The sequence below is a fragment of the Pongo abelii genome, chromosome 9, assembly GCF_028885655.2.
Source record: "Pongo abelii isolate AG06213 chromosome 9, NHGRI_mPonAbe1-v2.0_pri, whole genome shotgun sequence".
Taxonomy (NCBI): Eukaryota; Metazoa; Chordata; class Mammalia; order Primates; family Hominidae; genus Pongo; species Pongo abelii.
Window position 1 is genome coordinate 66,889,588 of NC_071994.2, and position 24,974 is coordinate 66,914,561.

General features: G+C 45.8%; 1 non-coding gene across 1 annotated transcript; it reads left to right on the plus strand.

Annotated features, from left to right (window-relative positions):
- The first annotated feature begins 498 nt into the window (after positions 1 to 498).
- LOC112135651 (U6atac minor spliceosomal RNA) lies at positions 499 to 624 on the plus strand. Its single transcript, XR_002916908.2, has one exon. It is a non-coding gene; the product is annotated as a U6atac minor spliceosomal RNA (small nuclear RNA).
- The last annotated feature ends 24,350 nt before the right edge of the window (positions 625 to 24,974 follow it).

Here is a 24,974-nt window from a genome sequence, read left to right on the forward strand (position 1 = left end):
AAAGAAATATTATTCAGACTTGAAAGAAAGCAATCCTGCCATGTGTAACAACATAGATGAACCTGAAGGACATTATGCTGAGTAAAATAAACCAGACACAGAAAGAAAGAAAAATACCACGTGATTTCACTTACACATGAATCTTAAAAAAACTGAATACATAAAAACAGAAGAATGATGATTGATGGGAGGGACTGGACAGATGTAGGTCAAAGGGTTGAAAGATGTATAGGATGAATAAGACTAGAGATTCAATGGACAGCATGAGGACTATAGTTAGTATTGTATTGCATACTGGAAATTTGCTAAGAGAGTAGATTTTAGGTACTCTCACCAAAAAAAGAAAGAAAGGTAACCATGTGAGATAATGGATATGTCAATTTCCTCGGCCATAGTAACTGCTTCGGCTACTGATAGAAAGAAACTACTGATAGTTGCCCAGCAAGTTCCTGCCTATGTACATTATGCATACATAGGTATATTAAAATATCATGTTGCATGTTTTAAGAAAGGAGGGAAAGTTAGCACTCCCCTTGACAATGATGGAAGAGGCCCTGCAGCCTGACAGCATGCATACAGTTAAGGCATCGCCACCTACTTCAAGGCAACTAACCATCCTTTTTAAAAACACAAAAGGTTTGGTTTGAGGGAGCTTCCTGGTAGCTGAACACCTGAAGGCTCCTGGAGGGTGGTGCATGCAGAGAGGGCATGGAGCCCCTCGCCTCTTCCCACATCTCTTGCCTTAGGCATCTATTCCATCCATCTGGCTGTTGTTCATCTGTATTCTTTGTAATATCCTTTATAATAAATTGGTAAACTTTTTTAAAATTATGTCCTACACTGGCTCCTTTGTAAACCCACTGGCAGAAGTGTCCCACTCAGGACCTAACAGTTCAACACCCATAGCAGGGCTGCAATCAGCTGTACCAGACTCAGGGGACCCATGGATGACAGACAAGCCTGTCCCCCAGGAAGTCCAGTCTCCTGGTTGGGGGTGGGGGTAGCAAGCACCCACAGTCACCAGCAATCCAGCCTGCAAAGTGCTTTGAGGAGGCGAGCCCAGGGGCTGTGAGAGCAGGGAGGAGGAAGTGACTGGCTCTGCTCTCAAGGTCACAGAAGGACGAGAGCATGGGGTGTGACGCCAAACATATGTGTGAAGGAGGATGGAGTGTTCTAGCCCCAGGGAAGAGCATATACAGAGGCACTGGGCATGGTCACCCTGAGGAAGCAACTGTTCCTGTGGAATGCCCCTTAGTGATCACAGCCTCCATCCTTCCCCTGATTTCCCTGCTTTTGTTTAGCCTGCCTTTGAGACTCTGCATGCCCTCAGCCTCTGACCTGTCCCAGTTCTCCTCCTGCAGGGGCCTACGGTCAGCCATGAACCCTTTGGCCTCCCTGACTTTCAGTCCTCTCTTCCCTGATCCCAAACCATTTGCCCACGAGGACTTCAGGAGAGTGTCTTCCAAGAGAAGCCTGGCCCCACTGCAGAGTCAGGCTGTCCATCTTCCAGGGAGCCTTCCTGTAGACTCTCATTCAACCCAGGTGTCTCCCCACTTCTCTGGCCAACAAGCTACCCCTCTTTTCTTCCCTGAGCCCCCAAAGCCTCTTTTGCCAAGCTCAGCATTTCCAGAATAGCCTATCCCTGTAGCAACAGGCAGTGGTCATTTAGCTTCCACTCCCTCCATTTCTCTTCCTTCCACTCTAAATCCACACTCTCTCATCTCCTATTCTTTCCTCCTGACTCCCCCTCTCCAGCCTTACCCATCTCCTATCCATGCTCCACCAAACTATGAGAGAGGACTATCTGATACACAAAGTTGTCCATATCACCCATGCTTAAAATGCTTTCTAACTCCCTATCATTCACAGGGGTAAATCCAGACTCCTCAGATGGCATTTGAAGCCCCCCACACTCTCTCCAGGGGCATTCTGTACCTGTCCCTCACACACCCTAAGATCCAGCCCCTTCCTGCTTCTTGGCCTATCCCGACCTGCCCTGCATTTTATCACATCTGTCACATCCTGAAGCAGCTGCAAGGTTGAGAAAGGCCGGATGCTGGTGGTGACTCAAGACTGGAGGGAGAGGGATTACGCATTGGGCGCCTCACCCACAGAATAGCAGTCTTGGCATTTTGGGGGTCACCTACCTTTTTTTAGTGTCTATTAGAAGCCATAGGTCCCCTTCCTAGAAAAATGAATATAATAATGTACCTAAACACAAATTTTATACCACATGTCTGGAAAGTTACAGATCTTTCCCTTGCACTCTGATATGGTTTGGCTGTGTTCCCCTCATCAAATCTCATCTTGAATTATGGTTTCTATAATCCCCATGTGTCATGAGAGGGACCAGGTGGAGACAATTGAATCATGGGGGCAGTTCCCCCATACTGTTCTTGTGATAATGAATGAGTTCTCATGAGATCTGATGGTTTTACAGGGAGCTTTTCTCCCTTTTGCTCGGCACTTCTCTTTGTTACTGCCATGTGAAGAAGGATGTGTTTGCTTCCCTTTCTGCCATAACTGTAAGTTTCCTGAGGCCTCCCCAGCCCTGCAGAACTATGAGTCAAGTAAACCTCTTTCCTTTATAAATGACCCAGTCTCAGGTGTGTCCTTATAGTGGCTTGAGAATGGACTAATACACAGTCCATCCATGAACCCAGGTTTTAAAAGTCCTGCTCCAGAGAACAGGCAGGAACTGTGGAAGCTGGCCTAGCCATGCCTTGCAGGTCCTTGTGCCACCAACATCCAGCATGGATCTGAAACTGAGTTGGTGTCCATAAGAACTTGTGGAACTGAGCTGAATTCAACAGAAGGCAGGAGCTGCCTCAGAGAGAGAGGAGCCAGGGGCTGAAGATACAAGGAGAGCTGAGAAGCTCAGGCAGATCTTCCCGCAGGTATAGCTTATGGGGTTACCATCCAACGGTGGGCTTGCTGATAAAGGAAAGCAGGTGAATTCCAGGTGCCACTGGGAAAAAGTCGCCCTGTCCAGGTTTCAGCTCAGGTCTGCCTCTTTGAAGCTGGCACCAGTAGGTGACCAGGCCTGACCACATCCCTGCATACCTAAGGGGCATTACAAACCCGATTGCCCACCTTCACCCTCCACCAGCTGTTGCTTCTCCCATCTCAGTTAATGAAAGCACCATTCAACAAATTGCTTAGACAGAAACCCAGGAATCTTCCTTCATTCCTCTTTCCTTCATCTGCCACATCCAATTCATCAAAAAGGCCTGTCATTTTAACCTCCAAAAATGCACCAAATTTACCTTTTCTTCATCTGCACTGTTGTCACACTGCTCCAAGCCACCATCATCTCTGGCTTGGGTGACATCTCCAACAAGGCATCCTGCTTCCCCTCTTGCCCTGTGTGGTCAACTCTCTACACAGCAGCCAGAGTGACCTTTTATAAAATGTGAGATTATAGCATTCTACCACTACAGACTTTCCAACGGCCTCCTTGAAATTAGAATCAAGTCCCAGGATCCCAACCATGACCTGCAAGACCCCCATGATCTGGCCCCTCTCTCTCTCTCTGACCTCACCTTGTGCGACTCTCCCTCTTTCACTGTGCACCTAGCAAACGGCCTTCTTTCTGGTCCCCAAGAAGCCACATGCTCAGGGCCTTTGCAACTTGCTGACCCCTCTGCTCCCCAGATCTGTGCATGACTGATTCCCATGCATCCCTCATTCTCAGTTCAAATTGCACCTCCTCAGAAAGTGAGACTTCATCATTACCAATCCCATTGTCCTGTCTTATTTTCTTCATAGTATTTACCATGGGCTGAAATATTTTTGTTTATTTGCTCATAGTATTGACTGACTTCCAACTAGAATGTATGCTCCATGTGAATAGGGACTGATTTCTCTCTTTTTAGTACTGGAGCTCAGAATAAATGAAGTGACAAAAGGGAAAAACTAGGTATGACTCAGGGCCCCGGGGATATGGGTTTGGGGTAAGGGTCAGGCCAGGGCAGGGCCAGAACAAGGCAGAATAAGGGGCTTGGGCACCCCCTCCCAGTCCTTCCTGATGGGGCCCCACCACTCACTGGTGTGACTTGCCGCAGGTGGACTCCACCAGAGGCATGAATGAGATAAGGCACCTTGGCAGCTCCTCCTAATTCTAACAGACTGCAGCTACTGGACTGTTCACCAGCATGTATATTCCTGCCAGGGTGAGTCCCTGGGATAGTTAATTCTATGCACTAGGCTATGGTGGCCAGTTGTTCAATCAAACACCAGTCTAGACGTTGCTGTGAAGGTGTTTTTGGCATGTAATTAACATTTAAATCAGTAGACTTTGAGTAAAGCAGATTACACTCCATACTGTCGTGGGCCTTAGCTCATCAGTTTAAGGCCTTAAGAGCAAAGACTAAGAGTTCTTGAAACAGAAGGAATTCAACCTCAAGACTGCAATATAGGAATTTCCTGAGTTTCCAGCCTCCCAGCTTTCCCTACAAATTTCAGAGTAGCCAACCCCACAATCATGCGAGCCGGTTCCCTAAAACAAATTCTCTTTCTCTCTCCCTCCCTCCCTCTCCCTCGCTTCTCCCCTCCCCCTCTCTTCCTCCCGTATGTATGTGTGTATCTATATACTCAGTAGGATATATATCCAATAGGGTGGATGGGTAGATATCTTACTGGTTGTTTCTCTAGAGAGCCCTGACTAATAATACACTCCTTTCCTCTACTTCATCCACAGAGAAGGAAGTAGCCTGAGGTGTCTTCCAGGGAAAATCAAGTAAGAGTGAGGTCACTGTGAACGTCCCGGAAGTGCCATGGCTCTCTTCTCAAACATGAAGGGCCCCAGGGTACCAGCCTGTGCATCATCCTGCGAGCCTGTCCTGCAGTCCTTCCAGGAATAGCCTGGCTTGTGGCCTAATGCTCAGGCGGTCCCCTGCACTGATGAGATAATACTATCAGAAAATGAATCTAGTTTTAAAAGAATGTTGATAAATGCGGCAAACATGCACTCAACAGATTACATATCAATGCTAAAGAGTCACCAAAGCCTCTCTTCTCGTCAGATGTAGTCATTCATTCACCCGTTCAACAAATATTTATTGAAAGCCTGCATGTGCCAGACATTCTTCTAGGCATCGAGAATGCAGCAGCAAACAAAACAGTGACATTCAGGCAGAGACACAGAATATGTTATGTGGTAATGATAAAGAGCTACGAAGAAAAATGAATCACGGTAAGGGGAGTGGGGGGTGTGACTGAAGAAAGTGTCTAATTGATGCGGGGTGTGTAGAGAAAGCCTCTTTGTTAAGAGAGCCTCCGAACGGAGGCCTAAAAGGAGTGAGGGAGTGAGCCAGGCAGCACTGTGCGAGAAGAGCATACCAACAGAGGGCCCAGCAGATGTGAAGCCACGTGGCACGGCACGCTGGCATCTTCCAGGAACAAGGAGGCCAGTGTGGCCAGAATAGAGTACACAAAAGACAGTCCAGGAGAAGGGGTGGGAGGCCAAGTCATAGAGGGTCTTAAGTCCATGAGAAGAACTTTGAATCTTACTGAGGAAGTCGGAAGGCCTTTGGAGTTTTTGTCCAGGGGAGGAGTACTAACTCCATAAAACTCACAAGAGGTAGAGAGAAAAGAAAGCGGCAGGGGTGGTTTTACTTCCAGCACTTCTGTGCCAGCCACTCCTAGGCCACATACTCCCCAAAGAGGCCTCCGCCATTGAATTTTCAACAGCTGCTGCCTTGCCTCCCATTTATGTTGCCTCATCCGTACAGGACCAGTTTTAACTTCAGGATGACACACCTGGGGGTGGGAGAAGGGTGGTGGAGGGAGGAGGACCATCGAGGCCACACTGACCCCCATCTCCACAAGTTTACGCTGCTGCTTTCAATGCTGCTTCCTCTAATCTTTTTTCATCATTATCTTAATAACTGTCGTGCCATTATACCACCTTGAAAACTGTCTTCCAGAAATGTCCCATGGAGACAGTGGCTCCCCCTTTCCTGGCCCTCTGGAGTGTTGATCCTCACCCCAGCCCTCCTCTTTCATGCTCAGGACCACAGCCCTGTGGCTCCAAAAAGGACCTTCTGGGTAAGTGCACAGAGCACTTAGAAGCACCTCTGCCCCTTCCTCACTTACTTCCTGTTCCGCCATCAGCATTATACAGCTCTGGCCAATGCCATCAGCCTCTACTCAATATGGTGCTTCATTCCACTGTGGGAGGGAAAGTGAGGAAATAAAAATATGACAAAGGAAGAGAGAGCTGAGAGAGAAGGCCAGAGGAGAGGAGAGGCACGATTCAGGAAGGAACTGCTGAGACACTTCATCCCTGAAGGAGCTCAGGAATCACTACATCTGGTGAGCAGGAACAAGGAGCTCATCAGAAAAGACTCTGCTTCCTCAAGTGTGTCCTCTAAAGCCAAGAAGAGTGGCAGCAGGAATCTCCATGGTGGGGGGACGGAGGTCCCTGAGGTCAAGTCGGGGACTTTTTTATTTTATTTTATTTATTTATTTTTGACATGCAGAAGGGTTCAGCAGGTAAAGGGAAAACTGCACCTATTGAAGTTCTATCCTTTTCACAAGTACCAGCTCAGATGCCCCAAGAAAACAGCCCACATCTCCAAATGGGAATGAACATCTCCCTCCTTCTCTATCCCAGAGAGCTCAGCCATAGAGAATCCAGAGCCCTAGGCAGGAAATATTCTTCCTGGAAGCCAGAGAAGCATGTCATGTTCTCCTGCCACACCAAAATGACATCTTCTCCTCCCTTTCCAATTCCACCGTTCCTGCCTTGAATATTAGACTGACTCAGCGCCCCTCTTTCTCCACATCACGTGATGCTCTGCACGGGTTTCTCACGGGTGAAGGGTTGACTCAGCCTGGCTGCCTGAACCCACTTTCCAGCTCTCTGGCCCGCGGTACATCCTCAGCACGGCCTCCACACCACAAAGCAAGATGCGCCCTCTCTGCCTTCGCTGCATTCAAATCCAAAAGAATTTTTCCATGATTTGTCACTTTCAGAGAGGGCTTACATAAAGAGTAGTTGTTTCCAGAGCAAAGCAAAGAATAATCAATGGAATTTAAAACAATCCTAAGAAAGGCCAGCCCCAGTGGAGCCAAGAAAGTTCTCCTGCCCCAGTTGAATCACTATTATGCACAGTCCTGGCCCTGCAGGAACCCAAGAGCCCTCATATTGGAAGGGTATTCCAGGTCCCCCACCCCTGATGTCTTTACTCAAGTCTGTTTGAAAGACCTTAGCTTTAGCGCAAGGCTCCCAGGGAAACAGATAAGAGGGTGTCCCTCCTACCTTACCTATTCTCCATATGCTGGCAATTCAACTTTCGCTCCAGCCCAAGCCTCTTCTGAGTTCCAGTCTCATTTATTCAAGTGCCTACCTGACCTTCGTGGATGTCTAACGGAGATCTCAAACGTAACATGCTCAAATCCGAACTCTGGATTTCCTCCCTGAACTCGGAAGCTTCTCTGCTTGTGATCTTCATATCTCAGTTAAAGGCACCACTATTCACTCAGTTTCTCAAGGAGAAATGTGGCAAAAGTACATGAAGTCTCCCTTGCCCACCACATCCTACTCTATACCCCAAACGTGTCTCCAGTGTTGTCCCATCAGATTAAGCCACCGTCATCCCTTGGCTAAAAGACGAGCAGTTCCTTGCTTCCATGTGACCCCCTCTCCAATCTATTTTCCACGTAGCAGCTATAGCAATCTTTTAAATCAGATCACATCAATTCCTGCTTTAGCCCTTTCCTTTTATAACTTCCTCACCAAGGCCAAAAAGCTGTGCATGAATATGTCTCCTGCCTTCTTCCCTGGTCTCATTTTATGCCACTTTCTCATTTGCTGTGCTTCAGCCACACCAAGCTTCTTTCCAGTTCTGGAACATGTTTTCTTCTCCACCTCAGGGCCTTAGCACTTTTTGTTTTCTGTTCTCTGCACATTTTTTTCCCCTATGACATCCTTCAGATCTTAGCTTAAAGGTCACTTCCTCAGAAAGTCTACTCCTAATACCCTTCCTAAGTAGGTGCCCCCATAATTTGTTGTCATTTTCTGTTGCAGTCTTATTCTGTATATAACATTAAACCAATTAGCAGTTGGCAATTAATTATATGTTTACATGTTTATTGCCAGTCTCCCTGCCATTGTCTGCTATCCCCATAAGAATGAGCCTAGACTGGAGACATATTAGTGAGTCCAGCTGGAGACAGTCCAGGTCCTGCCAGACAGATGCAGGGCTTGAGGCAGACACAAGGCTCCTTGCAGGAAGAAACCATGCCTGAATTGTTTACACAGGACTTGGCAGATACATTTATTGTATGACTGGATGGGTGGATGGATGGATGGATGGACGGATGGATGGATGGATGGATGGATGGGGGAATTTCAGCTGTGGGCAAAAGGCAATAGAAACCATGTCTGAGGAATGGGAGGTGACTGAACAGAACAGACCCTGCACTGGCAGGAACTCTATAGACCCAAGTTCAGAGAAAATGTCATTTTAGCACCTAGATGAGAAAGAGATTAGGATAAGTCAGGCTTGCATGTGCTCAGGTAATACCTGCCTGCATCTTGAGAGGGAGAATTAAAACCAAAAAATAAAGAATATATATAGTCTGACTTTCTCCTTCTTCACTTTGGCCAGAGTTGCCTTGACTCAGATTAATCACATGGGTTGATGAGCTGATGCGGGATGACCCATAATACTCTGGGAGATGTCTACATGAAGAATTTGATTTTACAGTCAGTAACCCTTACCGGTACATGAGGAGATCTACTCACTGGGGGAAGGGCTGCTGTCAATGGACTCCTAATGACCTTTGCAACCAACAGAAGGGAGACAAATGGAACGGAGAGAAGACTCCTGGGCATGGCTCAGTGGGACAGGAAGCATAGCCCATGCCAAGTGTCATTAAAATGGGCTCATGGAGAAAGTATGTCGGGCCAAGGAGAGGAACAAAGAAAATGGAGAAAGCCTCCTCACTAACCCTGAGCCACAGGTTCCAGCCCAGCTGCAAAATGGGCTGGTAAACTGTTCAGAGGTCATCCCTAGTTGACATCAGTATTAAAGATAGCCAGGCCAGTTGGCAGAGATGATAGAGATGGGAGGTAACATAGAGCCAGGTGAAGGTTCATCACCATGCCGAGGGTTCCCTTTGTCAGTGGCTGGAGGAATGGGCCAAAGTTTACAAGCAGGTGTAGAGCCCCAGGAAGGCTTAAAACCTTGGTACAGACCCACAGGAAGGGTTCAAGGAAATATAACCAAGTGAACTAGGAAGAAAGACCAAGGCAAGACCCCAGTCCTGTGGATATACCAACACAGCAAAGCAGGAAGCCCAGCCTGGTGCTACCAGCAGGAAGATGATTCCAAGCCCCATGGAATGGGATTGGGGCTGTTTTCAGTATTGGCTCAGGCTCCCGGATGGGCTCAGGCCTGGAAGTGGGAACATCAGTGACTCTAGGCATGAGGTGCTAGACAGACAGATGCAGGGACAGCAAGGTGCACACAAAACTGACAGCATCTTGAAAAACATGAGTATCCCTTCCGACACCAAGATGGTGGAATGAGGGAAAGTGTCATTGTTCAGCAGGATTACGGATGACCAAGGAGACACCAAATGTCCTTCCCTTTATAGTCCTTTAGGAGCTGGCTCTCTGGCCTGCCTTGGGGACCTTCCTCTCCAGCTTCAGAGAAAGGCCTCTTCCCCTAACACCATTTTATGACTCAGTGTGATTCCTTAGTGTGAGGTGGGACTCAGGAGAGAGAGGCTCTTCTTCCCTGCCCTGTCTGGGCCTTCCCTACATTCTGTCTAGGAAGCAACCTCAGGGTAAGGAAGACCATCCTTGGTAAGGGCCCATACTTCCCCCAGGATCCTGACACCCTGTGAGAGGTCACCCTGTCCGGGATCTATGACACGTGCCTTCTGATAACCTCCCCAAGGGCTGCAGCTAGCCACACCACTGGTGTTTGGCTCCCGACTCGTTCCAAGGCCTGCCAACAAAATCCTATTTAATCAACACTGCTCGTTCTGCAGCTGCTCCCGAGGGGAAACCACATAGGCACAGTTCATTTCACAACTGTTGGCTCCACATCAGGACCAGCGGAACAGAGTGTAGTGGAAAGAGCACTGGGCTGGGAGTCAGGAGCCCTGGGTTCAGCCTTACTCTCACACTAATGGCTGGCCCCCATTTCCCTGTCCTGTCTCCCTCACAAGGGTGGAGTCACATCAAAGGAGAAGCCGTCTGTGACTTGTAGTTCACTACTAAGCACTGTCTATAAAAAGGAACCCCCAGGCATGGGACCTCAGGGTGGGCTCCTCTTAGCCATATTCATACATGTGACTCTGACCCCCTAGCCACCTCTGATGTTACCAATAGTGAGCCTGTCACCCGCCAGGGCTAACTAGCACATTTACCCCAAGGAACTTGGAGTCGGGGAAGAGAGAGAGAGAAAGAGGCTCACGTGGACTCAGGAGCTGTGGGGCAATTGTGTTTTCTGCCACACTGTCTGGAGATCAGAGAAACCTGTTCTGCAAGGAGAGAGAAACATGAAACAAATACTCAAGACTTGCAGACAGAGGTGCAAAGAGAGCCGGTGGACTTTTAGTTCTGGTTTCCAGGTCTCCCTGAAACCTGGCTACGCCTTTTTTTAAGCTGGCTTTTAAAAACGAGTCTCTCTCGGATCCCAAGTCTCCAGACAGCTTCAAAGTGGTGAGCCCTGACAAGCTATCAGGGTCCCACTCAGCAGTCCACCTGTGTGATGCCTGTGTGTTCAGGCTTCTCTCCTCGGCTGCACTGTGCTCAGGCAAGCTGGGCTCAGGCGCTGGTCCACACCTGTGCTTCACCCCTGCCCCACAATGCAGCCCAGTGTTTCAGCCAAAGTAGGTGCTCCGTCAACAGGTGTCAGGTTAAGACCGAGAAAATCCAAAGACATCATTCCTCTGTGAGGCGTGTTCCTCAGAGCCAGGCCAGGCAGCAACTCCCTCCCCGTGCAAGGTTGTCCACAATAAATCCATGACCTGTCCAAGCCCTTCCGGCTCTGCAATCCATGGCCCTGCATGAGCCCAGAATTCAGCCCCTGATGCAGCCAGCCCACAACTTCCCAGGTTTTATTTTCATTAACCCAACTGGAAAATTGGACTTCACTCAGGATTGTGCTGAAAACCAGATGCTGGAGCTGGGCTCTGGTTTCCTAGATAAACACATTGCAATAATATGCATCTACCCATGAGATGCTCTGTGTGGCGGCACGTGGCAGCACTCCAGAAGAAAGAAAAACAATGTCAAAGCTTCATTTGAGGCTTCTCACTCCCCTTCCTGGCCAGCGGCTGGGAAAATAGCATTTTTTGTTGGCCCCACTTCAGGCCAGCTCTCTCTCTCTGCTGGCTCCCCTTGCCCTATCCCTACCTCTGGCCCGGAACTTTAAAGCTTCTAGAAAGAACTTCAAGCTTTTCCCAATTGCCCTGTCTGGATCCAGCCCTTTTCCTCTGCATTCCCTCCGTGCCCTGTGTCGACCCCATCCTAGCAGCGGAAGACAGTGTTGCGACTGTTGGGGTTGTCTGGCCCCTCCAGAGGGCTCCAGCACAGCCAGTGAACACAGTTCTTAATGTTGTTAAATGAATGAATGAAAGTGAGTCACACCAGTGGCGGTGGGTGGGGGACAAAGTGGGGTGCACATATGGAGGAGGCATGGGCTTCAGGGATGTCGTTGAGGGCTGATTTTCTACAGCCCGAGTATTTTCATTCACTCATCCAAGGTTCACTGAGCTTTGCCCTTGCAACAGACCCTGTGCTTAGTGTGGGGACAGGCGGGATTCTGACACATCCCTGCCCTCAAGGGGCCTGCCACCTGGGAGAGGAGCGGTGGTAGCAGAATGAGGTTTCCTGTTCCCCTTGCCCACTTCTTCCCAACATATAACCCCACCATCCTTGTAGTGAAGGCTTGTCTCTAGATAGTCACCACAGAGTGGCAGAAACTCTGTTAGCATAAAAACCACAAGCTATGGAAGGCAATCAATACTAGAAAGAGAATGACTTGGGTTTTGGGGCGTGAGAATTTGAGACAAAGTCTCGCTCTGTCACCCATGCTGGAGTGCAGTGGTGCTGTCACAACTCACTGCAGCCTCAACCTCTTGGGCTCAAGCCATCCTCCTACCTCAGCCTCCTGAATAGCTAGGACCACAGGCACATGCCACCACACCCAGATAATTTTTTACATTTTTTTAATTATTATTATACTTTAAGTTTTAGGGTACATGTGCACAACGTGCAGGTTAGTTACATATGTATACATGTGCCATTCTGGTGTGCTGTAAGAGACGAGGTCTCCCTGTGTTGCCCAGACTAGTCTTGAACTCCTGGGCTCAAGTGATCCTCCCTCCTTAGGCTCCCAAAGTGCTGGGATTGAGAAAGACTTGTTTTATGATGCTCCTCTGACTATTTTGAAAGACATTAATACCTGAAGACCTCAGGATATGATGCTATCGCTCTATAATGGAGCATGAATCATAGGGGAGGCCAGGGAGTGCGAAAAAGAAACAGGGCGTCATAAGGGAGGCAAACAGGGCAAAGGGAACACCGATTTGCCTATCTAAGGCTGCTTCTATATGGACCAGTGGATGATTTGCTGAGAAAATTAAATGCTTTGCTGCACCCTTAGACTCCACAGGTATACATGAATCCCTGACAATCAGAGGTGTTACAGCTGTGTACAAGAATAGTTAAAGAATTCCAGGATACTTCCAATGGGGCATAACTGGGAATGGTACAAGAGCCTGTGGAGCATAAAGGAAGGGAGGGCTTTCTAGGGAACCCATGCCCTCATTCAGGCATGTATGCTATGTGGCATTTGGCTTCGAATCCTGCTGTTGTCCTTCTCGCTTATTTCCTTGGCATCTCTGGACCTCAACTGCTCCAGGTGGATAGTAAAAATCCCATTGCATTGTGCAAGGGGGAGAGGCTCATGTCAGGAAAGATGAGCACATGGATTCACAGAGCTGCCAGGGAAATCACAATCACAAACCCAGCTGTGGTTGTCAGGGACATCTCTCTGACAAACTCACAGCTCACAGAACTGTGGCTCTGCTCCAGTCCACATGGTGTTTCTCTCTTCTGAGGACAGTCAGATCCCAGAGAGGAATTCAGTTGCTGCCCGCTTTCCCGGCCCTTGGCCCCCTCGGTTACTGAAGGGTGGTGTATCCTTAGGGTAATCCAGGGAAGAGGTCACATCTCCTTCGAGGAGAGTAGGGAGGGCAGAGCAAATTTCTTAACAACTTCAAAGCCTGACATAAAAGCAAACAAATACCAAAAAAGGCTTGGTTTAGACAATAACATGTAATCTACATAAATGCAAATTGGGCCACTTTTTTATGTGGAAGAGAATTAAGTCCTTAAATTTTAAAAACTAAAGGAAATTCAACGTTTTAATTTAAATTAAATTTTAAAAACTTAGGAAACTGACATGATTATTATAATGAAACTGTGAAGACTACTTTTAATTATAATTATAAAAATGTGTTGGGAGGCTGAGGCAGTCAGATAACCTGAGGTCAGGAGTTCGAAACCAGCCTGACCAACATGGAGAAACCCCGTCTCTACTAAAAATACAAAACTAGCCGGGCATGGTGGCGCATGCCTGTAATCCCAGCTACTCAGGAGGCTGAGGCAGAAGAATCACTTGAACCCGGGAGACAGAGGTGGCGATGAGCCGAGATCGTGTCATTCGGCTCCATTGCACTCCAGCCTGGGCAATGAGAGCAAAATTCTGTCTATAAAAAAAAAAAAAGTGAAAACCACTTAATTATAAAGACTTTTTTGTGTATTTCAGACTTCTGTGTGACTTCTCTCATAGGAATGGCAGGATATCCTTTTTTTTTTTTTTTTTTTGAGACAGAGTCTCACTCTGTTGCTGAGGCTGGAGTGCAGTGACTCAATCTTGGCTCACTGCAACTACACCTCCCAGGTTCATGTGGTTCTCCTGCCTCAGCCTCCCAAGTAGCTGGGACTACAGGCAAGCGCCACCATGCTCAGCTAATTTTTGTATTTTTAGTAGAGACGGGGTTTCACTATGTTGGCCAGGCTGGTCTTGAACTCCTGACCTCAAGTGATCCGCCCGCCTCAGCCTCCCAAAGTGCTGGGATTACAGGCGTGAGCCACCACGCCCAGGTAGGATATATTTTTGTTCTGAATAAATGACGACTCCTAGAGAGGGACTCAGGGAGTACCACAGGCTACTGAGACTCCCAGCATTGGAGAATGAGTACCCGGCTCTGAAGGAGGGAGCCCGGTGCATCACAGCACTCACTAAGCCGCATACATTTCAGTGTCTTTGAATTGCCTGTGAATATCCTTTAACCAGTTTTCTCATAGTAGTTGTGCCTTTTTTTTTTTTTTTTTTTGAGACAAGAGTCTCACTCTGTCACCCAGGCTAAAGTAAAGTGGTGTGATCTTGGCTCACTGCAACCTCTGCCTCCCGGGTTCAAGTGATGCTCCTGCCTCAGCCTCCTGAATAGCTGGGATCACAGGCGTGCACCACCACGCCTGGCTAATTTTTGTATTTTTAGTAGAGATGGGGTTTCACCATGTTGGCCAGGCTGGTCTCGAACTCCTGACCTCAAGTGATCCATCCACCTCGGCCTCCCAAAGTACTGGGATTACAGGTGTGAGCCACCACGCCTGGCCAGTTGTGCCTTTTTGATGGATTTATACTTGCTATATATTTTTTATGAATCTTGATATTTTGTTCTATATACACTGCAAATCTTTCCCATGCTGTTTTTTTTTTTTTCCTTTTTCCTTATTGCTTCCTCAGTCTATGAATGAAACTCATCATTTGTCTGTCCAGGACTCGTCTACTTTTCTTGAGGAAACAGATTGTGAGACAACCTGAGTGAAGAGGTAGGAGACAAGACTGGGGAGAAAACCAAAGAGGGAGGATCAGAGACTCAGAGCTAGGAGCTGAAACTCAGGAAGGAAGGAGCCAAGACAGGGAAGGAGGAAGAGTCTCTGAGAGAGAGGAGCTGAGACTCAGAGAAGGAGGAGCCGAGACTCAAAGGGGGAGGAGCTGAGACCCAGAGAGGGAAGAGCCGAGACTCAGAGTGGGAGGAGCCGAGATTCAGAGTGGGAGGAGCCGAGACTCAGAGTGGGAGGTGCCGAGACTCAGAGTGGGAGAGGCCGAGACTCAGCGGGAGGAGCTGAGACTCAGAGAAGCTGACAGGGACTGGAGAGACGCCAGACTTAGAAAGATAGACACCAGAGAGAGGGGGCAGAGATGCAGAAAAAGTTTCTTTTGTGTTCTTAATGTTTTTATGGTGTCTTAACTTGCAAAAAAGTTTCCGAGTTTATGTAGTCAAATCTACCAGCCCCTTCTTATTAAGACTTCTCAATTTTAGAATTTCAGAATGGTCTTTCCCACTCCAAGACTGAAAAACTGCTCTCAAATGTTTTGTTCTAAAACATTTTAGTTTTGTTCTTTAGTATTACTTCCGTAATCCATTTGAAAATTTATTTTCATTTGTGTATGTGTGAGATAGGAATTCTAATCTAATCATTTTCCAGATAGATAACTAATAACATCATCTATTATAATATTCACCCTTATTCCCCTCTTTATGCCCTGTCATTTCAAATACGGTGTTCATTACTTCTCAGCCTTTTGGCTAAGATCAAGTGTGAAATACCATATTCATCATATACTAAACTACTACATGTAGATGAATCTGTTTCTGGAGTCTCTGTTCAGTTCCACTGAATTATTTGTCTATGCTTGTGCCAATCCCACAATGTTTTAACCACTATAGCTTTATGGTATATTTTGATATCTAATAGGGAAAATTCTTCACTATTGTTCTTTTTCAAAATGTTCTTGGCTAGACTTCTGCATTTTTCCTTCCAGATGAACTTAAGAATTTGTGGTCAGATTGCATAAAAAGTTCAGAACCCATCAAATACTTTGTTTCTAAATGTTTCTCCTTTTCTAGTTACTGATCTATTTCTCCTTCTCCCCATCGCACCTCCTTTAAGCAGTACATATGGTCATCAGCAAGGCACTCCCAAAATTCTAAGAAGTAAAAATTTTAAGCCCCCACATTATAAATAAAACTAGAACATGTAGAAAGCAATAATCATAGACTATTCTGGGGTAAGGAGTAGGAAGCGCAGAACCTAATTGATTCAGTTTAAAAACTTATTTTAAAGAATAAAGAGGCTGGGTACAGTGGCTCACACCTGTAATCCCAGCACTTTGGGAGGCTGAGGTAGGACGATCACTTGAACCCAGTAGTTAAAGACCAGCCTGGGCAACATAGTGAGACCCATCTCTATAAAAAAATTACCCAGGCATGGTGGCACACAACTCTAGTCCCAGCTACTTGGGAGACTGAGGTAGGAGGATCGCTTGAGCCCAGGAGGTTGAGACTGCAGTGAGCCATGATCACACCACTATGCTCCAGCCTGGGTAACAGAGTGAGACCTGGTCTCAAAAAAATAAAGAGAATTGACTAATCATAAAAGGTCAATGATACAAGTACAGAAAAAAAAGGGATGAGCTTTTTTAAGCAAAGTCAATTCATGATTGCCCACAATACAGGGATGGGCAAATATGTGACTTGTGCCCTTCTTATATCCCCTCAGCACTATCCATTTCAGACCTACCAGCCCAACTTCTAACCACCACATCTGTTTCTCTTGACCTGAGCTCTGGCCACCAGAGCTCATTCTTCCCATGTATGCAGCAGGAAGGACGTGTTGGCAAATTAGCCAGCCAATCCACTCCCTGGTCAGGAGTATCACTCAGCCAATGACTTATGAGAGTTGGTACATAAAGACCCAGATCTCCGGCCGAGCACAGTGGCTCATGCCTGTAATCCCAGCACATTGGGAGGCCAAGGTTGGCAGATTATCTGAGGTCCGGAGTTCAAGACCAGCCTGGCCAACATGGTGAAACCCCATCTCTATTAAAAATACAAAAATTAGCTGGGTGTGGTGGTGCATGCCTGTAATCCCAGCTACTCAGGAGGCTGAGGCAGGAGAATCGCTTAAACCCAGGAGGCAGAGGTTGCAGTGAGCTGAGATCACACCACTGGACTCCCGCCTGGGCAACAGAGTGAGACTCTGTTTCAAAGAAAAAAAAAAAAGACCCAGATCTCTGGACCCTAGGTTGGATTAACATGGGGATGCATATTGTACACTGTCTCCCAGAGTCTCCAGTGAGGCTAAGCTTCAGTTACCCATAGTGGTATCTTGTTTGATAACACACCTGTATTGGCTTCCTTCCTTTCCCTGTTTCATTTCACTCTGCTACCACTGTTTCCTGGAACCGCTTTCCAATTAAACCATTTGCACTCAAATCCTTGTTTCAGGGTCTGCTTCTGGAGGAACCCAAACAAAGCAGTCCCCTGACCCAAGGCCTTAACCTACCCAGCTGCAAAGGTAGGCCTTCCCCCATCCCAGGCATGGGGGTAACAGCTGATTAGAACCTGTTGCCATCAAACCGCACCATCATAAAACAATCACCCCTAAATCTGATTCCAAGCTCACCAAGCAATCTTCTGATGATGACCTGGTTTCCCAGATGGCTTTCCATTAAAAAAGAGGGGATGCTGACAAGAGGCAGCAAATGCCCCGTCACCAAGTGGTTTTGCTTCTCATCGACAACAAAATTTAGCAAGTAGTTTACACAATAAGCACTTGCAAGCTCAGACAATGAAACCCTATTCTGAGTGAGATAGAGCCACTCTCAGTGTTGACAAACATGTGTTTCCAAGCCTACCAAGATGAGAACCAGGCTCTGGGCCAAGGAGACTTTCCACCCTAAAAGCTGATTCATAAAGAGCCTAATAGAAGTCAACCAGCCTCACCTGCCAGCACCTGACCTGGCCACACACCTTCTTACAGGCTCTGGTGGCAGTGTTCCACTTCTGTTAAGGGAAGCAATAACAGATGGCTTCACAATTTTTCAAACCTTTATGCTCCCTCTTTTATGCTTCCTCCTTTTACTAGAGGAAAATCTGTGCACCCTCTAGTACTTTAGTTCCCAGGGCATTCACAATGCCAGGATCTCCATTTCCTGTTAGACTTCTCTCTTCTACCTGAGTCATTCTAGACTGCTGGTTATGAGCAAGAGAAGCATAACTCTGGATTTTCTGGGACAATCCAGATTCCAAATATGCTGAACTTTAGCCTTAAACCATTAAAATATCCATGGAATTCTAAGATTTCTCTGTCCAACTAACCTCTCCCATATTGCATTAATACTGGGAAATAGCCCAAAACAATTTTTGTAAGACAGTGTGTTCTTAATGTTGATTTGGTTCTGCAAATCTTGTTATAAAAGATTCCTGAGCTGTGATACACACCCATCCTTGAGCTGTTTCTAATTCAATTACTCAGGCTCTTATATTTAGCCAAAGGTCCTTTATTCGGACCAACTCATTCCTTTATATACATTGGGTATCTTAAAGAATGAAATCTCTTAAATTGGAGCTCCTTACACCAAAGTGAATTTTTTAAGAAAGAAAGAAAGAAGAACAAGAGAAAGACAAGCCAGTGTTCCCAGAACACCAGTGGCCCAGGGGCCCCACTGAGATGGGGAGATTCTGGTGGCTGATGGGGAGCTGTCCACTAGGGAGGTGCTGACAATTTCCTGGAGTTTAGATGGGGACCGTCCTCAAGAGTTGTGAAAGAGTCCACTCCATACTCCTACCACCACCACATTCCCCAGAAAAAAAAAAAAAAAAAAAATGTTAAATATTGTGAGGGTTTATGGAAACATAGGCCATGCCCCCAAGTTGGAGTGGGAAAGACAAGAATTGGCCCCCAGAGCTTTCTGAATCTTCTCCACTTCACTCAAATCCAGACACAATATCTGCCAGGACTCCTTTACTCTGATTCTAAACATTCTGTGTGATGGATGCTATAGATGCCTCCAGGGAGGTCTTGAAGTCCCTACAGATGCTAATTCTGGCAGATCCAATAGGAAAAACAAGACTAGCTGCTGAAGAGAGAGGGGGTTGCAGTCCCAATCCCCCTCCTATGCCCTAACGTTGCCTTCCTTCTCCCTTTCTGTACTGAGAATAAGGGCCTGAAGCCCTACCACCTTTCCTTAATCACAGGGTTTGGGGAAAAATACTGGATGCCTTTGAAGGGACAACTGATTGCCTTTGGCGTGTGTGGCAGGCTGCTGACTCTAAACAAGCCATTCTTCCCCTCTAGGCTTGCTCTCCTCCTACATAAGATAAGAAATGCCTGGACTCGCAACCCTTTTGCCGTCTCACTGTCCTCTGGCCATCTTTCCTCCTCTCCTCAGTTGTATGTTTCCCTGCCAGGGTATCCACAGCCTCCTTGCAAAGAATTTCCACCACTCAAGTTCCCCAGCACGAAGGATCCCCGAGCTCTGGAAGCAAAATCCTCTGGAACAATCATGGGTGTTAGGGTATCAGAAGAACCTGAAAGCCTTGGTTCTGGAGTATATAGGGTGAGGGAGAGTGGGAAAAGCAAGGAAATCCCCAGTTGTTGGGAGGAAATCCAGGAGCACTGCCTCCCTATGTTTTTTTAAGATAATACTTTATTTTTATAAACATGATACATACTTATTATAAAAAATTCAAACAATATTGTAGAACACAAAGAAAATATTTAAAAATCTTCAATATCCCACCACCTCCAAATAACCATGGCTGACACAAGTGAACATTGTTGTAGATGTCACTTTCCTTATGTGTACAGACAGAAGGATGGATAGGTAACTAAGAAGGGAGAGTGAATGGATGTATGGATAGTTGAATATAAAAAGTGGTTTAGAAAGAGATCATACCTTACATGCTATTTAATAAAAGGTATAAAATTTAATTTTCCTTGAATTTAAGAGAAGACAAAGATGTTAATAAAGCTAATGGAATTGCTTAACTTGGTGTATTCTCCACAAGAGATATTTTTATTTTTATTTTTTTGGGACAGGGTCTCATTCTGCCACCCAGGCTGGTGTGCTGTGGTGCAATTATAGCTCACTGCAGCCTTGACTTCCCCGGCTCCAATAACCCTCCCACCTCAGCCTCCCAAGTAGCGGGGACCACAGACACATGCCACCACACCTGGCTAATTTTTGTGTTTTTGGTAGAGACTGGGTTTTGCCATGTTGTCCAGGCTAGTCTCAAACCAGTGAGCTCAAGCAATCCGCCCGCCTTGGCATCCCAAAGTGCTGAGATTACAGACGCGAGCCATTGCACCTGGCCCAAAGGAGATAGTATTTCTCAAAGATGTTGTACGTCTAAGGTTAAGAAAATATGTTATGAAAAATATTCAGAGACTGGAATAAACTTTTTTACATGCTTCAATTTTAGGCAATATCAATTGACTGGCTGCTATAAAAGATAAGGAAATTACCATTCTTACACTTCCCCTTCCTCCCTTCCCCCACTTCCCGAATATTATGAGTAATACTGTTCTTTTTTTCTATTTTTACCTCTTAATATGAGTCATTGTCAGTGCATGTGATCAAGATGAAATGGTGCATGTCATGGAGAAATGTGATAACATGGATGTCTATATTTGTAGATACCAAATAATATCAAAAATAGAAATATTAAAAATTATATTTGTCTACATAATTATAATAATAATGTCAATGATTTATGTGGACCACTGACCTTATGCACCTAATTACTATGCATCTAATAATTATGTGATTATCTTCAAAGGTCAGATCAGAAAAATAATAATAAAATCAAATGAGCGGACAAACTAGATTATCACTGAGGCTTTTGTAATGCTATGAATTTTGAAATCTATCTTCTTAGAGATCCCCTGGAGGGATCTTTATATGAGCTCTGGGGAAGCTTTTCCTGTCACACAGCAGAGACAGACTTGATAATAATAGCAACAATTGGCCAGGCCTTGGGGCTCAGGCCTGTAATCCCAGCACTTTGGAAGGCCGAGGTCAGGAGTTCGAGACAAGCCTGGCCGACATAGTGAAACCTTGTCTCTACTAAAAATACAAAAATTAGCCGGGCGTGGCGGCATGCGCCTGTAGTCCCAGCTACTCGGGAGGCTGAAGCAAGAGAATTGCTTGAACCCAGGAGGCGGAGGTTGCAGTGAGCCAAGATTGCGCCACTGCACTCTAGCCTGGGCGACAAAGTGAGACTTCATCGCCAAAAATAATAATAATGGTAATAATAGCAACAATTTCTAACATTGCCACTCACTGCCTGCCAGGCACAGGCTTAACTACTTTACATATATTGGCTTATTTAATCTCCCAACATCTCAATGAAGGATGTACTATATTCTTAATTTAAAAGTGAGGAAACTGAGGCAGAGTGATTAAGTAACATTCCAGGTCCCACACTAGTGAGTTATAAACCTCAAATAGTCACAGTAAGTAGCAGAGGTGGAATTTGAAGACTGTTTCCTTGACCTCAATAACTCACCAAGCCATGTGCCCTTGGGTTAATCACTCATTGTCTCTGGGCCATCGTGTTTTCCATAAGCTAGGGACTAATACGGACTTCCCTGCCTGTCACCCAGGGCTTCACTGAGGATCAAGTAAGCAGTGCTTGGGAAAGGGCTTTGAAAGCTGCATTATTATCTTCTTCTCCTCCAGTCCTCACTACGGCACGCGGCCAGTGGCCTTGGTCAGGGCTCAGGCAGGAATCAGCCTCTGCTGATGAGAAAAACATTACCACGAGGCCACAAAAAAAAAAAAAAAAAAAACAGTCCTCCTGCCAGAAGACAGTTAGATGGGGTGGGCAGGGAATTCCGATGGCCACGAACACTTAACCAAGTTCATGTTCAGGGTGAGTTACAGCGAGATGCTATTCATTTATAAGGTTTGTTGTCAAATGACGATTTCACGGTAGAAGTCATTGCATGGAGAAAATATCAAGAGGGCCATTGGCTATTGTCTCCACTCCTTTGGGCCAGGTCTTTTTTCTCAGGTTCTCAACACTTGTTCTCCACTGGAGCAGACACCCTTTGGCTGGCTGAGCTACCAACCTGCCTCTCTGGATGCGATACTTGAAAAGTGAGGGCCAGAAAAAAATGCCTTTTTAAAACTCAGCCAGTGTAAAGAAGAAGACCAGGCCAGCATTAGGAGCCCTGGGGGCTCTGGGAGACAGAAAAGCTGATTTCTGGCCCTGGCTCAAAACCATGACCTCGGGCAAGTCCCTTCTCTTCTCAGGGGTTTTGCCTTCCCATCTGTAATACAAGGGCTTCCTGGATGCTCTCTCCAGGCCCTTCTACCTCTGCCCTCATGCTGACTATTCTGGGGAGAGGTGCAGTGCAGATATGACTGGCTGTGATTTATCTGGGAGATTTCCAGAAAGAGAGCAATCAAGCAAGAATCCAGAGACCACAGATTAAGACAAACTGCAGTTTCAGAATCCTTGGCCAACAATGCAAAGTTTTAAAGCCACAGCAGTTGGTTTGTAGGGCAAAAAGGAGAAGATAGTACTGTCTAGAGGAGCATCTGGAGATGGGTTTTTTAACAAATGTTTCTGGGATCCTCTATTGTATGCAAGGCACGTGGAGAAGGGGAGGGAAAGAGAAGCTATGGAAGCTCCCAAAATGAATAAGATATAGTGTCAGCCCTCACAGATTATAAACTAGGGGAAAAGACTGTTATATACTAAGCTAAGAGGAATGAAAAGGGTATAGGATAGGGCTGTCTGCACTCGCCATGGAATGCAACAGGAGCCACTTTTAAGTCCTATGCTAGGTATGGCAGGATCAAAGGTCAGAGAGAGGGCCCTCTCCGGTCTAGAGATAGGAAAGCTGGCTAGGCAGAAGGGATACTCTTACATACTATCCCAGAACCTTGAAAAAAAGGAGAGAGCTTTAAAGGTCTGGGAATCAGTTGCCACTCCAGTTTCATACCTCTAAGTCAAGACCGGTTTCTCTAAAGGCCTTCCATTTCTCCATGAGCAAGAAACAAGAGCCACAGCTTCCCTCCCCACTGCCTCACTCCCAGCATCTAAGGCCTCATTCCTTTCAAAAGAAGACAAGATTTCCAAACTTGTTCCCAGACTTGTCACTTACCTTGTCACTGGCAGGGCTTCTCTCTGAGAGACGGGTCAGGGTCCTATCTCCCAGGGAGCCTGCAGCTACGTCTGGTCAAGAGAAGAGAGGCTGGATCTTCCCATTAGACAATCAGAATCATGGTGCTGTTTCTGCCTTGCTGGCTTTCTGTGCGCTGCTTCTGGTCTAATATGTAGCCCAAACAGATAGGCACAGGAGACAGCTCATCTGGGACATACACTCAGCCCAGGAATGATGACTACAATGCCAGCAGGTCCATTCATTCAGACCTCCCTCCTGAACAGAAGCTTCTGTGATTCAGGACTTTGTAAAGATGACAAAAGGATCGTTTGAAAGACCTAAATCCCCCTATGACATTAACCATGTAATACCATTTGTGAATTATACATACATATAGATACACATACATGCATGCATAAACATACATATACATGCACATGCATGCATATATGTATATATACATGTATATACATTTGTATACATGTATATACATTTGTATACATGTATATACATTTGTATGCATGTATATATATGTGTATATATATACATGTACATACACATATATACAGATATGTGTGTATATATAGGCATATATACACATATATACAGATATGTGTGTATATATAGGCATATATACAAATATGTGTGTGTACATATACATGTATACACTTATACAGTGACTTTGAATAAAGTACAGTCATGGCCTAGGGGCCTGGGGTTAACTGCCAATCCCCCTCGCCAGAATGAAACTGGCTACAGGTAGAGTTTCTGTGACGGCCTTTTATGGTCTACCTCTGCCTGATCTGACTGTGCATCTGCTCCCCCACTTCTCCATCTTGATGATCTATATCCCACACAGGCCCACACTTCCTTTACAGGTCCCATTTACCAACTGATAAATGTGGAGAATTATCAGTAATAGATCTGATCTATATCTGTGCAGGCTATAGATCATCACTTTTGCCACAATTAAAAATAAAAATAAAAAAGGAGAGCATCTCCTTTTTTATTTTTATTTTTAATTGTGGCAAAAAAACACATGCACAATGGAAAATTTACTATCTTAACCATTCTTAAGTGTACAGTTCAGTAGTGTTAAGTATGTTCACTTTGTTGTTCTCATCTCCCCTTTAGCACTTACCTAAAAGCCTTGAAGCAACACAGTCTTCATTTGTTATGGTTAGATTGCTTCCAGAAATTTGACTCCTCTTTGCTCCTGCACAGATCTGTGTAGAGCTGAAGTGCAGGAGGTTCATACTTGACCTCAAATGCACTCTGCTAATGGCTATTATAAATTATCTTCACATTTTGCTGACTCCATGGATAAAAGCAGGTCAGCTTCCTGCAGCCAAGAGTCTTGGGCCAGGCAGTGGCATGGGCTCCCTTCCAGGGAATCAGTCTCAAAAAGGAGTGGATCTACTTGTGTTCACAACACAAGAGTTGGACTGTTTGCGTCAGATGGGGACACCAGACGACTGTGCCTGTAAGGGTGGTAGGCACCCACCTGTGTGGCCCCAGCTTTGCCCTTTGGAGGAGGCACTTGGAAGAAGCAAGTTATGTAATGTCAGGTTCCTCATCTGAAAAATGGGAATAATATCCACCTTATAGATTATTTCAAAGCTTGAAAAAGATAATGTTCATGAACTGTTTATTTTCAAGTAGTAAGTAGTTTAAAATAGTCATATGGTAAGTGCTTTTTTCCCCAAGTTTAATTTTTCAAATTCATTTCTGTCTTGCAGTATACTATACTTCATAATATGTCCACTCTTTGAACTTCTATTTATTTAATTGACAAAAGTGTATATATTTGTGCAACATGCACAACATGATGTTTGATAATGACTACATTGTGGAATGACTAAAAATTAACATAACCATTATCTCACATACAAAGAGACTTCAAAAAGTTTATGAAAAATGTGTCTTATGAAAAAACTATGCATGGATTTAAAATTTTTTCTGCACCAACATAAAC